At 44.0% G+C, this 5,000-nt stretch overlaps 1 protein-coding gene across 1 annotated transcript in view; it reads right to left on the bottom strand.

The window, feature by feature from the left end:
- Nucleotides 1-4,553: 4,553 nt before the first annotated feature.
- The window catches only part of LOC122248088 (uncharacterized), a 30,662-nt gene continuing 30,215 nt past the window's right edge, over nt 4,554-5,000 (bottom strand). The window contains exon 6 of the mRNA XM_043007905.2: nt 4,554-5,000. This exon is cut by the window's right edge and continues 981 nt beyond it. The gene's annotated coding sequence lies outside the window, so the exon portion shown is untranslated.

Raw genomic sequence — 5,000 nt, 5'->3', positions numbered from 1 at the left:
TCTGAGAGGAATATCACTCTCAGACAGTCTCTCTAAGAAGAATCCCAGCCTCAGTCTCAGTATAAACCACCAGCTGGCACTAGTTGTAACCCACCACTGAGAGCAGTTGTTATAACCACTCGATGCCCTTGTTGTAGGTCGGTGGATAAGCAGACAGACGTTCACGTGCCATGGTCTTTATTGTGGACTGTTAATACACCAGACTCTGGCCAAAGGCCAGAGCTCAGAGCTGTTCGCTCTTGTCTGTCTGTCTGACCTCTCTGTCCTGGGTTCCTTTTGTGTCTTTCTTAAATACAAATTCTCAGTCACTTTCTACGCCTCGGGCCTTCCGGTAACAAACGCAGCTGTCTAGAGAAGTTGGGGTTCCAAGGCGGAAATGAACACAGGAGACAGGAAGCGTCAGGTCAAAACAGACTGCCATCGATATTGCAGTTAATTAAGTAGACATACATGGTCACGGTCTTGGGTCACATAATATCAGTATCAGTGCCTTACATCGCTCGGACCACGCTACTAGACGGCCCCCGTCGTATCTTGGTTAAAGAAATAACCAGGCTTTAACTACTGTGATCTAGCTAAAATCAATGTCTCCACCCTACAAATGGGCTCCTGGTCATTGGAGGCTATCTGCACCAGACTTTGCAGGTAGCTGTGACATTCAACCATAAGATAAAACATTATCAAATTCATTGGCCGGCGCAGCAGCACCAATGGGCACTAATCAGTGGCCCTAGTAAGCATGTAACATGTATGATGCGAGAAACGATTCAATAACTGCAGTGTAAGAGTAGACACTAAGACTGACCTCATGACAACATAAAATAGGTGACTGCAGTGAACAGGAGGGCTCAAGAGGTGGCTGCAAAAACATACATATATCAATAAAAATACAATAATACAATACATATAGTAATTATAATTTGGCTGTGAGTATAGAGAATCATTATGTGTGAGAAAGTAATTGAAGGAAAGGTGTGATTGCTAAAGCGAAATGAGGGGAGAGTGACAACATAACGTGACAAGCTTGCATAGTCAGTGAAGTTAGGAAACGACTCGAGTGAGCATAGGCTAGATGAACTTGCAAATTACTAAAAGAGCACATAGAACTTAAAGGATTCATAAAAGTGTGGTAGGATCAGCTTATCCCAGAACAAAATCTCACTATGACTTCATGAGATATAGTACTTAAAAGGTGGCAGTGCATTTGAGAATACATACATAAAATATTTTGTATCACGACTGGTGGTGTCAGTGCACCGATGGTGGGAGTCGGACAGTGGCTACCCTCTGGGGCAAACAATTCAAACACCATCACAACTTATGGGTAACAGGCGAACTAGTTACGGTGGTCAGGCGTAACTGGCGTGATGCCCTGTACCTCAAAGGTGCGGTTGGGTTGACTTTGCCATGCACCCAAACACTGTACAACTCAACCACCGTTCTACCTTGGTGAAAACATGCACCAACACAACACAGTAGGTATACAGGGGGGAGGGGGCGTTACATATATATGAAATGTGTGGGAAAATTTTTCGTCCGCTGGGGGGGGGGGGCGCATAAAAACAACCTGCATGGCTACTTGAATAACATGCGTGCGTTTCGCACGGCTTACTGAAGCGACAAACAACAACAATAATAACACTTTGCAACTGCCAAGAGGAGAACAAACAAAGAAGAAATCGGAATTAAGTAATAAGTGCAAGCTCAATAGATGCAGGTTTACAAGATACAGAGAAAATATGAACATGAGTAACACTTGTCGACGAGAAAAGTAATAACAGGCGTACTTTAACGAGTGGCGAAAAGATAAATTGATAGATAAAAATCTGGCAATACTGATCACCAGCACAGATTCGGGAGGAAAGTGAAAACTATTAAGAATTTACATGGTTTAATACAATATCGCTTCTCCTTCGATAATTGTAATCAAGTATGGAAAATCTTTCAAAGGTTCACTTTCAAAACAAATATTTTGGAGAGGAACAGTCAATAAAATGTCTCCAGAATACATTATCCGAAGTTGCAAGATGCAGAAAAATACGAATAGCAATAGCACGTGTCGATGAAAAGAAAGTACAAAAATAACAGAAGATAAGAATAAGGCAACACTGATCGCCAGTACAGATTCGGAATGAAAGTGAAAGCTATCAAGAATTTACATAGTCTAAATACAATATCGGGTCCCCTTCGATAATCGTAATCGAACATGTAAAATCTTGTAAAGGTTCACTTTCAGAATAAATATTTTGGAGAGTAAAGCCAATAAAAATTCTCCAAATTACCTTGTCCGAATAAGGGAAATATAGATAAAAAACAAGAAGGGTTGTTTTATGACAAAAGGGAAGTAAAAACATCGACTCTGCCTTTTCACACGAGCAGGTCATGAGGGGGAAGGTGTGAGATATCGGCACGTGCGAAGAAACTAAGTGAAGAAACAATACATACTGTAAGAAAATATCTGATTCTCAGCATTAACATAGCAAACAGAGCTTCAGAATACTCTGGTCATTCTTCACATAAAATTAAATAAGAAAGAAGTTCAGTAGGCCGTCAGGCAGGCCGTTATAACGGGGTCATCAAGGCGAGATGAGACAAGGAAACAAGGGAAGAGGGGGGGGGGACTGAGGACTTTCCTTTTCAACGGTTCATTTGTTTGCGCCTAGGCATAAGGCAGGAAAGAGGAAGGAAATCCTGCGGAATCACTCACATACAGGTATTTCAGAACAGAAAAACAGAGTAATAATCACGAGAAAATACAAAAAATCACAGCATAAAAATTTCCTAAATCCTAACGAAATCTAACGAAACCTAACAAAATAAAAAGAGCCTGGGTTTCTCTAACTTATGGGATTTTGATGTCTCGATGTCAACATGTAGATGAGGCGTCTGCGGGCGGGTCGTAGGTCGTATCGCGGATCGGTGTGCTGGTCCTCTTGACTTCTCATCTGTGGCCTTTTCTGCTCGTGTCAGAGACTTCGTGACCTGGGAGTTGGGGCGCTCGTGTTAGGGCTCTGTCAGACGAGCGGGTTGGCCGCCGCGGGTGCAAAGCGGGTCAGCCGCCGCGGAACCGCTTTTGAAAGAGTTTATATTGATTCCTATGTAAAACGCTGGCTGATGTCACACGGGCGGTCTACCCGCCTGACCGCGGCGGGTGAGACGCATTTCCCCACTTGAAACCGCCGCGGCCAGCCCGCCTGGCTATGTCAGACGAGAGGTTTACCCGCCGCGGCCGCCAGGGCTGGCTGAACCACAGGAGAGGCTGTGTTGTGAGCAACTATGTTCGATACTGAAAAGTTTATATGCGAAATAGAGCTGCGTCCTACCATCTGGGATGTGAGCTCGAAATCTTAAGCTCATTTTTTAACACAACCTTTCGCTGCAACGGCAAGTCTTGAACTGAAGCGGCAGCCGCCTTTACCATGTCACACGGGCGGGTCGGCCGCTAGTAAACCGCAGCGGTTTAGTAGCGGCCGACCCGCCCGTGTGACATGGAAAAGGCGGCCTGACCGCCAGCGGGCAAAAAACGCTCGTCTGACAGTAGCCTTAAGCCCAAAATCCGCGGTGGGCAGTCTTGGGTTGCCATGATAGATGGGTGTCAACGTGCGGGAGGTAACGTAACACGGACAGGTCAGCTGCTATGGGCGGCGGTGTTTGTCAGAACAGGTAGAACAGGGAGGGTGGGCGGGCAAAATTCTTACTGTGCTGTGGGCGGTGGGCAGGAACTTCAGCGTATTCTCCATTTTCTATGTAGATAGTAGCGTTTGGCGTGGTGGCTTCTTCGGAGTTGTGAGTCCGATACCAGCAAAATCGTGGCACCCACCGGCTGGCACCAGTTGAAACCCACCACTGAGAGCAGTTCTTATAACCACTCGATGCCCTGGTTGTGATCCGGTGGAATAATCAGACAGACGTTCACGTGCCATGGTCTTTATTGTGGACTATTAATACACCAAACTCAGGCCGAAGGCCAGAGCTGTTCGCTCTGACCTCTCTGTCCTGAACTGTCTGTCTGTGATCCTTGCATGTCCTTATGTACCAATCTTCAGTCACTTTCTATGCCTTAAGGCCTTCCGTTAGTAAACACAGCTGCCAGAGCAACTGGTGTTTCGAGGCGGAAACGAACACAGGAGACAGGAAGCGTCAGGTCAAAACAGACTGCCATCGATATTGCACTGAATTGAGTAGACATACATGGTCACTGTCTTGGGTCACATAATATCAGTACCAGTGCCTTACATCGCTCGGACCACGCTACTAGACGGCCCCCGTCGTATCTTAGTTAAAGAAATAACCAGGCTTTAACTACTATGATCTAGCTAAAATCAATGTCTCCACCCTACAAATGGGCTCCTGTCTTGGGTCACATGATATCAGTGCCAGTGCCTTACAAAGTGGAGATTGGAGATGGAAGTGTGTAGTAGGTTTCTTAATTATTTATCTTAAAAAAACTTATTTTCTTTTCCATTTCATGTTTGTTTATTCTTTTCATTTAAATTAATGATTATTTGTATTGGATATTTATCTTATTCTTATGGCAAAGGAAAGTGCTTGGAATATAACAGAGATTTATTATAACAAATAAAAGAAAAATATTGTATATTGACACTGAATACAAGTTCGATATCTAATGGTTACTGCAGTTCGGCGTTATTCTCAAAAAGACGGTTGAAAATATAGTTTACAAATTAAACAAATATAATAAAGTTCAATGTAAAGTTATTCAATTTCACTTAGCAAATACGAGTATGGTTATACACATTTAACAAAAGAAAATTCCTCTCCTTGAGGAGACAACTCACGAGAGAGCGAGTGAGGAAGGCGAGTGAGGACTGACCTTTGTTTAGAAGGTGTGAGGTCACTTCCCAATTACCCTCAGCCATCTAACCTTACCCGAAAAAGTCTGGCTACGCATGCTCGTTTGCGTAAGCTCGCTAACCATTCTCTGGTTAGTTAGGCATTTCACCCCGTATATGATATGCATATACGACAAATCCACCGAG

This window comes from Penaeus japonicus, unplaced genomic scaffold (genome assembly GCF_977035675.1).
Source record: "Penaeus japonicus unplaced genomic scaffold, GWHDUDI00000001_assembly GWHDUDI00000021, whole genome shotgun sequence".
NCBI lineage: Eukaryota > Metazoa > Arthropoda > Malacostraca > Decapoda > Penaeidae > Penaeus > Penaeus japonicus.
Note: the sequence above shows the minus strand (reverse complement) of the source record. Positions and strands in the feature narration are given on the sequence as shown.